Source organism: Phyllopteryx taeniolatus, chromosome 16, assembly GCF_024500385.1.
Source record: "Phyllopteryx taeniolatus isolate TA_2022b chromosome 16, UOR_Ptae_1.2, whole genome shotgun sequence".
Classification (NCBI taxonomy): domain Eukaryota; kingdom Metazoa; phylum Chordata; class Actinopteri; order Syngnathiformes; family Syngnathidae; genus Phyllopteryx; species Phyllopteryx taeniolatus.
The window spans coordinates 16,515,316-16,526,442 of NC_084517.1; the positions used below are offsets into that span (position 1 = coordinate 16,515,316).

The window sequence follows — 11,127 nt, forward strand, 5'->3', positions numbered from 1 at the left end:
AAAATAATGGTTAGAAATGATGAACAAATCAAATGTAAAAGCGTTGTAATGTATTATATGCAGTGGTGCCTTGAGATACAAGTTTAATTTGACCACGCTCGTAACTCGAAACACTGTTCGGGCCTTACCCCCCCCAAAAAAATAACAAAAAATAACAAAAATGTTTTCAATGCGTTTATAATTAGAAAAAAATTGCACTATAAAGTATTGTACTTGATAAAAAATAACCACATAATTAAACAGAATGTAAAGAATGAAACAGTTTGTGCGTCATGACATGTCTCATTTTCCCTGTCCCCAGAAAGCACCCCGCTAACAACATGGCCAGCACATGCTTGCGTCGACATGTTGTTGTTGTTTTGTAATGTAAAAGTGTTTGCACTGAGTCATTGCTCTGACAAGTTGACCCCCCCCCTGCCCCCCGAGAGCATTAAAACTGCTATAATTGCATTACGAGGACATTAAAACGGGCGTAAAAATGTTACGAGCGTCTTTAACGAGTGTTGTAGAATCCCCCCTACCATTTTCATTTGATATTATCTCTTATTTATCTTTTAAGCCAAATAGTCCACCTAGGCTATTAGAAAAAACATTCATCAGATTTGCGGCCTCAGTGGTAATCCTTGGGAGCATTTGCATTGATTGAGTGTTTACCAACAATGTTTAAGTGGAAACAGCGGTGGGAATAAGTCACATATATGCAAGTCATAAGTAACCTCAACCTTCAGTTGACAATCAAGTCCCAAGTTACTGTGGCGAAAATTAAGCAAGTCAAGTCGAGTCATTATTACTTGGGTTAAACAAGTCGTAAATCATATCTTACAATCTTGCTCAGTCACAAGATATAGTACAGTCCCACATTAACTGCTGTCTACTGACTGACTGCGGCTGCGGAGCAAATAAAGTTCATTGTCGTCTACGCTCGACCCCGAATGAAAGGCCTCACTCACGCTCGCTTGTCACGTTGTGGTCCCGCCCCCCTCGGACCCCCAAGGGAAAGTGGCAGAAGACCTGTCACCCCGCATCACGGCGATGGCCCGAGCCAGTATGTAAATGTGTCAGCGCGCGCCAACTCACGAGTTGGACATATCGCTTTGAATATGCGTGCTCGACAATGACTGGAGCGTAAACACGGGCTTCGCTGCGTCCGGCACGGGCGTGTTCGTGTGCCGCGGATGTCCGTCTGAGCCCATGCCGGTACGTTACAGTGACATTCCCAGTGGGAAGGTGCCTGCCGCGCAACTGCTTTCATTTGCTACAATGCCCATTTGGCCTTCATAAGCGAAGGCTAGGTGACGTGCCTCCTCATCTGCACGCACTCAGCACTTTAGCGTCAGCGTGAAACAGGCTACGTTGGTGAACTTAACAAGTCAGGAGAAACACGTGGTTCGTTGGTCTAGGGTTATGACTCTTCCTTAGGTCGCAAGAGGTCACGGATTCCAATTCAGGATGAGCCCGGAAGCCTTAATTTAAGCTTCAACCTTAAATTTCCAATTGCTACGTTTCACACCAAAAAGCAACCAGGGAAAAAAAAGCTTTAGAGGGGCTACAATAATGAAATAAGCATGTGTTTGAAGACCTCAAGCCTTTTTCACACGCAGGTTGGAAGGGGCTATGCTGGTGAAATTAGTATGGGAATGTTTACAAGTGGTGCAAATCTTGGACGACGCCCTATAGCTATGAATAGGTAGATACGACATGTCCGTTTGAGCTGCGCGCCTACGGTGACGCTACGCCAGGAGGGTAAAGGTTGTCATCACATTTCATGCATGGAGGGCAAGAAAACCAAAAGAATAAGAATGGAGATACATCGTGCTGCATACGGTGCCGTACAACGCCGTACAATTGCGACAAGGGACTGGGAGTAACATTTGGTAAAAATATTTGTTTTCCCTAAAATGTCATCTATTGATAGCACAGACTTTGGCATTGATAAAAAAAAGTAAACCTAATGAAAATCAGTTGCGAAATGAGCAAGTTACGACTTCATTTCAATGTCCGTGCATTGAACGTTGTCGTTCCCAACATGGCCGCCACATTGACACGTCGGTTAGCCGGGCTGCTACAGCGTGCTGGCGTATCTAGTCTTTATATCTATGGAGCCCCCCCCGTAAGACTTCAAGGATCTTTCGTCTTTGAACGGCAGTGTGAAGGCAGCTACACTGAAGAAGCTCGCATGTGAGCAGTCACTTGTGGCTCGTTGCTTTTCTAAGCGGATGATTCTTGCTTAGGGTGGGAAAGGTCAAATCTCAGACGAGACCTTCGTTAATTGAAGTATCTATAGCCCCTTTCACACAGAATTGACTGAATACACTTCAAACATAGGTTGCAATGTTGCAGAACACCCCGACACAGGCTTAGCGCTACATCTACCAAATGTAGGATCTGACTGCTACCCATGCTGCGCCTGTTTAAAAGTAACAATATTATCCTAGAGTACAACCCTGGTGTAAGTCACGGCCGAAAACAAACCCGTTCGCAAGGGGTCACGTCCGCCCGTGGGGGTCCTCGTTTCCCTTTGGAGTCATCCTCAGTCATGGACAATGCAACGCCCCCAAACGGACAACTTGATAATGATGAACTTCATAAGAAGCGAACAGATTCTACCGATTAAACCGATTTCAGGACAGCGCCCAGTAGCTTTAATTTCACATTTGCTCATTTAACTTTTTTCATCCTCTAGATGAAACTACTCTGTTTAATCCATAAATAACTGCCCCTCTTTGAAACCGTGAGAATGTAGTGCAAGACCACACTAAAGTAGATTTTTCAGATGTGTACTTTTTAGAATTAGAATCTTTATTTGTACTTCTTACTCAAAATACACTCATTATATTTTGTTTACAGTAATGCTCAAATACATTGGCACTTTAGCCATGACTGTATAAAAAGAAACATAACGCTTTTTTTCCTGTCTGACATAAAGTCGGACAAAACTTTTCCCATTTTAAGTCAATTAGGATTACCCAAATTATTTGTATTTGCCAGAATAACGAAAGAAGGATTTCTTTTTAGTCAAATATATATAATAGACACTACAGTTATGGCTAAAAACTCTGGCACACCAGGGGTGCCAATGTTTTCGAGCATGACTATACCGCTGTGGATGACGGCATAACGTAAAAAAGACAACGGACTCGCTGTGGCCACCGTCGATGAGACAAGCCGAAAATCATAACAACGTGTAATTTTAAACTATCCCTTTAGGCCCCGAAAACAGGCGCCTTGTTTACAGTGTGACCTCTTCACGGCCATTGAGGTGGTTCGTCGACAAGAAGCGTCGAGCTCCATCCTCTCTGCTGCTACTCTAATTTGGCTCACAGCAACTGGCAAACCCGAAAAGGCAGAGCGACGCGTAGTCGGAGGGATTCCAGACTCGTTGGCAGGAATCTAGACGGCATTTCCCCTCAGCGAGTCGCACTCTGAGGATTAACGCTGGCTACGTGTGCACGTCTGCCAAAGCAGATATAAACATAATACCTTGATATTGCACATTGCTCGACGCCCCGTTTAAATATATACTGGAAACACGTATTCAGTGCAGCAGGCGCACCGCCGGCACCTCTCCAACTGCTCCTTTAGAGATGGGGGCATCAATAAGTGTTGACAGTTTACGCTATAACCATAATTTACCCTTAATTTACCCTGTGTTTTGCTTCTAACCTACAGTATCTTAAATTATTATAGCAGGTTTAAAAATACTTTTGTTTATTTTTCTCGAGCTGCTGCGCATACCCTGAACTCCGCACCCAAGTGTTCCCGCACTACTTCGCGTTTCACCTTTTGCAGATTCAGTGCAATGTGGATTTGTGTTTTCATATTCATATCGCGCATAATTCGCCATATGGAGGGAGCTGCATTTTGACAGTCCATTGCCATGTCTAACAAAAAGCATGCATCACCAAAGTGTGCGGATATTTCTTTTAATAACCTTGACAACATGTAGACTGTGCAATACAATGGGAAAAAAAAGAAAAAAAATACATCTTGTACTGTATATTTATTTATTTGTTTATTAATGTACAACCCCAATTCCAGTGAAGTTGGGACGTTGTGTTAAACATAAATAAAAACAGAATACAATTATTTGCAAATCATGTTCAACCTATATTTAATTGAATACACTACAAAGACAAGATATTTAATGTTCAAACTGATAAACTTGATTGTTTTTAGCAAATAATCATTAACTTAAAATTTTATGGCTCCAAGACGTTCCAAAAAAGACTGAGAAAGTTGAGGAATGCTCTTCAAACACCTGTTTGGAACATCCCACAGGTGAACAGGCTAATTGGGAACAGGTGGGTGTCATGATTGGGTAGAAAAGGAGCTTCCCTGAATTGCTCAGTCATTCACAAGCAAAGATGGAGCGAGGTTCACCTCTTTGTGAACAAGTACGTGAGAAAATAGTCGAACAGTTTAAGGACAATGTTCCTCAACGTACAATTGCAAGGAATTTAGGGATTTCATCATCTACGGTCCATAATATCATCCAAAGGTTCAGAGAATCTGGAGAAATCACTGCATGTAAGCGGCAAGGCCGAAAACCAACATTGAATGCCCGTGACCTTTGATCCCTCAAGCGGCACTGCATCAAAAACCGACAATGTGTAAAGGATATCACCACATGAGCTCAGAAACACTTCAGAAAACCAATGTCAGTAAATACAGTTCGGCGCTACATCCGTAAGTGCAACTTGAAACTCTACTATGCAAAGCAGAAGCCCTTTATCAACAACACGCAGAAACGCCGCCTGCTTCTCTGGGCCCGAGCTCATCTAAGATGGACTGATGCAAAGTGGAAAAGTGTTCTGTGGTCCGACGAGTCCACATTTCAAATTGTTTTTGGAAATAGTGGACGTCGTGTCCTCCGGGCCAAAGAGGAAAAGAACCGTCCATACTGTAATGGATGCCAAGTTCAAAAGCCAGCATCTGTGATGGTATGGGGCTCTGTTAGTGCCATTGGCATCTGTAAATTACACATCTGTGAAGGCACCATTAATGCTGAAAGGTACATACAGGTTTTGGAGAAACATATGCTGCCATCCAAGCAACGTCTTTTTCATGGACGCCCCTGCTTATTACAGCAAGACAATGCCAACCCACATTCTGCACGTGTTACAACAGCATGGCTTCTTCGTAAAAGAGTGCGGGTACTAGACTGGCCTGCCTGCAGTCCAGACCTCTCTCCCATTGAAAATGTGTGCCACATTATGAAGCGTAAAATACGACAACGGAGACCCCGGACTGTTGAACAGCTCTTTAAATAAAGGTAACTTGAGTGTCCAAAAAACAACAACCCAAAAATATGTTTTCAATAAAAATGTATTCAAAAACAAAAACTCAAAATTTGGATGTATGTGTTTTTTTTCTATCAACAGTGGTTGTTGTTGTCAAAGTGCTCTATAATTAAAACTGAGTTGAGGTGAGTATACAAAAAAAATAACCCAAAATATGTTTTGGATAAAAACATATTTTGGAAAATATGAAAACATATTTTGGAAAATATGAAAACAATTAAAACTTTGGGGTTTTTTTCTCTTAGCAGATTTTTTTTCTATGCAAAATAATAATTATAACATAAACAAATGTCCAACAAAAAATATTTACCTCTAAATGTTGGACAACACAAATATTCTTTATGTTTTGCATTTAAAAATAATGAATTTCTCCAAATGTGGAGATGTGTATTTTTTGGTCTTCTTTATGTTTTGGACCAAAAAAAACAAAAAAAAAAACAACTTTGACTATAGTCTACTCACACACATAAATGTGTAATTGAGCCTCTACTGGCTGCATCATGTGACACATTCCCAACTGCAAAGAAACAGGAAGTGCATTCAAGAGCCCTAACGACAGCCAATAGACGTCTTTTGAAGCGTGCAACTAAGCAGCTAGGCAGCTACCATCACTGAAAAAGCCTGATTAATTGCATGTAATTAACTTTTTTTTATTATCAATTACAGTGTAAATTTGATCCAAGCAATAATCTGGGGACGTTTTTAAAGCACAAATTAGGAAGCGGAAAGGAGCATTAATGAAGATCCGGTTTTGAGATTGAGATTTAGTCGCCGTGCGTTATGCACTTTGAAAGGTTACAACTCCATCTAATGAGCCTTCAGCGTGACGGAGCGTCTTTAATTGCGCACCTGCCCCCCAAGAATGTCATTCTGGCTTTTAACTAGAAGGAAAATAAAGTCTTACAGCACATGCTGGTATTGATTCTCATAAATGATCACAAGTTATTAAGATCTCCATAAAACACGTAAGTAACATCAAATCCAGAAATCATTTTTTTTATATCATATTTTCCTCTAATAGCCTGCCCCCAGTAAACTGCCTATGGACCACAATCTCATTATGTGCATGACAATTGTTGTTTTGTTTTTGTGCGTCACTGACACACAATCTCACAAATTACACTCCAACACACAAAGGCTGCGACTGCGGAGAAAGGTTGAACGGGAGCAATTTTGGCTGCCACACACAATCTTCCACTCATTGCTCTTCAATGCAGGTGACCAATCCCCCGCCCCCTCCCCTCCCCCATTAGGGACACCTAACTGTGAGATCTAAGAAAAGATAGGTTAAAAAAAAATAAAATAAATAAAGACAAGAAAATAACAATACTAATAAAATCTTACTTTTTAAAAAAGTTTTGTTGAAAATATATATTCTTTAAAGTGCATTCTTTACTGCTGCGCCTCCCCTAACTAAAGCACTCATTGTTTTCAAAGCACTGCCGTAAAATAATGAATGTAACCCCTCACAACAAAATGCATCTTCAAATGTTAGTTTTGCATGTTTATCCAAACAACAACAAAAACATCAAGTGACGTTTGCTATTGATTGAACAAAATATAAGCAGCAGCTCTTTGATATTTGGGATGTGAGTGGCAATCAAATCTGAGCACAGCAAAGGCAATATTTCATTTGCTAATTGTGGGCTACATCCAGCACAACATTCAAGCTCCAGGTGCATCGTTTTAGATTTAAAAGGTGAAAAAAAAATGACGTTTGCTTGATCGAGTGCATGCATGGCGTTGCGCGTGCACGAGCTCCAATTAAGACGCGCGTGCGCAGCGGAAGAAGTCACTGGCATTCGTTAATGTGTGCAAATGTCACATGAAACGAATTCCCCCGTGTAGAAACGATTCAACATTTGAAATCCAATCTGTCAGACGCATGCGAGCATTTGTGCGCGCGCCACGGTGTCAAAAGGCGCGTGCACGAGGCCCCCAAACTGGGGTTGGGGGGCGTCACACGTTCGGAACCAAAAATGGACTTTGTAACATGACAATCATCATAATTGGGGGGAGAAAATATGAATAGTAAGTGGTTGCTTACCGCTGTGCGAGTCTGTGAAGATGCTTTAGGATTCAAGAAGCAGCCCAGGAGGAGGAGGAGGAGGAGGAGGAGGAGGAGGTCTGAGGAGGAGGAGGAGAAGGAGGTTTTTTTTCTCTGGGACTTGGCTCGGTCCAAACTTGAAGATCTGCCGGACTTTCACTCCTAGTGTTGAATTCTTACAGTTTCATTGTCCCCCCCCCCCCCCCTCTTCTTCTTTCTTCACACCCCCAGCCTTCTTTTGTCCATGTCAGCCTCCCTGCACAACAATGTGGTCACTATGTGGTCTGCTGCGTAAAAGCGCCGCCACGAGCCCCGCGGGCCCGTTCCGCCACGGCGGTGCCGGATGATGGTGATGATGTTCGGGTCATGTTGACGCTGTGAACCGAACCTTTTTTTTTTTTTTTTCCTGCTCCGCAGGAGGACCGACCGCTCCCGACGATGACAGCCGAAATCGGCACTCACGAGTCGGTCATATGCTTGGATCAGGCTCGCTCACACGGTTGCCCCCGGTATTGTCTTCCCCCGCTGCGCATCTTCCGCGGACCACCGACTCGCCGATCTGTTGATCACCGGGAAGCGGCGCTCAAATCGCGGTGAGTGGCTGGACTGGGGAGGCGTGGCGGCGGTGGTCCTCGGTTCCTATTTTTCCGGAGATTCCTCAGCGTGCAAGTCCGACGACGGCCGAACCGAACCGGGGGTCCGCGCTTGAGTGACAGCATGGGGAGGGACCGGGTGGAGGAGCAAGCAAAGCGCGTGCGCATCTGTGACCGTGCGCGCTCCCGATGGGTCAGCATCTGTTTCATTAATAAAGGAGCAGAGACCAGAAAATTATGATATTATGAATCAAATTACTATTTAAGCAAGTGTGAGGTAGGTTGGTTGATAGATAGATAAGATAGAAAATGTACGTGGAATACAATACAACAACAACAAAAAGCAACATTGTTTTTAATTAATGTTTTTTAATTAATGCGAATAAACTGCTAAAGTTAGATTTCCATGAAAAATGTCATTAAAAGAACCAATGACGTTGCCACGTTGTTTGGATTTGAGGGGACTGATGGAGATTTTATTTTATTTTTTTGAGGTTATGCAGGATTTGGGGAATCTTTTTGGGGGGTATTTGGAAAAATTGGCTCTTGGACAATTTAGGGTTTTGGGGGGAATTTGGGGAATATTTTATGTTTTAGGGAGATTGGGGGCTTTGGGGACATATTTTCAGGTTTGGGGGATTTTTGTAGATTTTGAGGGGGATTTTTTATTTTTTTATTTTTAAGAAATTGAAATACGTTACTTCATTGTTCATGTATGGACCATCGCTTCCTGTCTCACTTAGCGGGTGATGATGTGACCCGTGTCTGTGATTCCGTCAGCGGAGAATGATTCAGGATTTGAGGGGTGCTGCGGGGGCCAGGAGTCACGCTGTCACGTGGCGACATTTTGTGAAGGGGTTGAGGGGGGGGGGGGGGGGGGGGGGGGGGTTCCAGGCGATTTGAGCACAGGCACAGCTACAGTCAACACCGACAACCCAGCATCCAATCACTAAACACTCAAAGGTGAAGTGCCAATCGCAGGCCACATAGAGACAAACAACCATTATTTCTCACACCTATGGACAATTTAAAGACCCTGTAAAGTCATCTTCGTGTTTTGTTTCTAAATACATCAAATGTATTTGAAGTGCTGAAAAGGTGCAAATTGGTGACATGACTTGGTCCCCCAAATTGTGATGATGTATGGTTACACTCTTTTATCATCGCAGTTGTACAGATTTTTTGGGTCGGGGATAAAAAACAAGCCCAAGTATGCGCTTGACTCCTCAGCACCCTCATTTCAGCTGAGGCGATTCTTTTTTTTTTATTATTCATTCAGACTTTTCCACAACACTTCTGTGAAGATATTTTTGGGTTAGTTTACAGGGTCTTTGAGAGTCTTCAATAAACCAACCATGCATGCATGCTTTTTTTGGAATGTGGAACGAAAACAGAGAACCTGGAAAAATCCCACACCCGGAGCCTAATTTGAAGGGAAAGACAACTCATTTGCATACACATGAGCAATATGCATTTTTTTTTCGGGAGCAAACCAGCCCCCTATAGTGAGTACTAAAAATACCACTTATTTTTGTGACTTTTGTATGAAATGTAATGCACATATAAAACACATTAAGAGAAATTGACTTTTTAAAACAAATATTTTGAATATTAATGTTAATTGTCTCTTTGCCTCATTTTATAGGAGTTATAATGTTAATAGCCATCCAGTAATTTACACCTCGACTTTAATTTTATGAATACACGCACATGACACAACAGCGAGCTTCACTCATTCCAGTTCAAACAGACCACCTGAAATGTGAATTGCAGTGAACTAATGACAATATGCTAATGATAACATTGTGTAACTTGGTAATGAGTGGTAGAATTTAAGAAATGTTCCACATATCCTGGTTTAAGACAGGTACTTACACTATGAGTGTATGTCACTGGAAGGCAGTGCATTGCTCCGTGCAGATACAGTAAAGTGGCCAGAGCCGAATTGGGGAGAGGTGGGAGGGATTGGGTGGAACAAACCTCTTTTGAGGCAAGGACAAGTGCTTTATTTTTGTTGTTAACATATTATGCAGCAATCAAGGTCAAACAGTGTAAAAATAAAAATAAAAAATCCTTCAAATTCTTGGGGTGCGGCACGGTGGCCGACTGGTTAGAGCGTCAGCCTCACAGTTCTGAGGACCCGGGTTCAATCCCCGGCCCCGCCTGTGTGGAGTTTGCATGTTCTCCCCGTGCCTGCGTGGGTTTTCTCCGGGCACTCCGGTTTCCTCCCACATCCCAAAAACATGCATTAATTGGAGACTCTAAACTGCCCGTAGGTATGACTGTGAGTGCGAATGGTTGTTTGTTCCTATGTGCCCTGCGATTGGCTGGCAACCAGTTCAGGGTGTACCCCGCCTCCTGCCCGATGACAGCTGGGATAGGCTCCAGCACGTCCGCGACCCTAGTGAGGAGAAGCGGCTCAGAAAATGGATGGATGGATGGATTCTTGGGGTGTCGCGACTCACTTTGTAAAGTCTGAATGGTGAGGTAAAAGTCGACAGAAAAGGGTGACTGATGACACAGTGGAGAGCAGATGGAGCCCAGAAAAGGGGTCCATCTTGGCCCCCAACGCACCATAAGACTCTCTCTGTGTCTTTTGCCGCTATGGTCTATATTTAGCACCGCATGGCACCACAGATTGTAACAAGTGCTCGGGGGCCCTTCAGTGCTCAGACCGGCAAGAACCGCCGCCATCCGTCTCGTAGCTCGCAGCTGGCAACGGTCCGCGACTCATGCCAGAGCGCTAGAGGAGCACAAGTGATGGGGGTCACGTCAGCTGAAGTCAGCCTTTTTTCCCGTCGGGGGTGAAGGGCTCTTGCAAACGTTCAGTGGTGCCTTGAGATACGCGTTTAATTTGTTCTGTGACCACGCTCGTAACCTAACAACACTTGATAGGGGTTGGAATCTCTTCCACTCTGGAGTTTCCCACGGTAAGAGGTGCCGAGCAGGCGTGAGCATACTTGCATACTTACATGTCCCCCCTGGCTCGGTGCCTGTACAGTGGACAACAGGGTAGCCTCAGACTGCTTGTGTTCAAATATCCGTTGCTTAAAGGGGTTATACCACTGAAAAATAGATGCTATTCGTCAGGCCATCTATGGCATTTCCCGATGGCGTTTAAGCGTTAACATTAAGCTCGCGGATATAAAGGCCAGGCTATGTGGGTGTTTAAAATACATTACATCTA

The 11,127-nt window shown here is 43.4% G+C and overlaps 1 protein-coding gene and 1 long non-coding RNA gene across 2 annotated transcripts in view; one reads left to right on the plus strand and one right to left on the minus strand.

Moving 5' to 3' along the window:
- The window catches only part of gjc1 (gap junction protein gamma 1), a 34,425-nt gene extending 26,873 nt beyond the window's left edge, over positions 1-7,552 (minus strand). The window contains exon 1 of the mRNA XM_061748667.1: positions 7,348-7,552. The gene's annotated coding sequence lies outside the window, so the exon portion shown is untranslated. The remainder of the gene's footprint in view (positions 1-7,347) is intronic.
- Positions 1-11,127, plus strand: part of LOC133465655 (uncharacterized) — a 37,118-nt gene that overhangs the window by 23,562 nt on the left and 2,429 nt on the right. Inside the window, exon 3 of the long non-coding RNA XR_009784705.1 lies at positions 7,765-7,940. This is a non-coding gene — a long non-coding RNA (uncharacterized LOC133465655). The remainder of the gene's footprint in view (positions 1-7,764; positions 7,941-11,127) is intronic.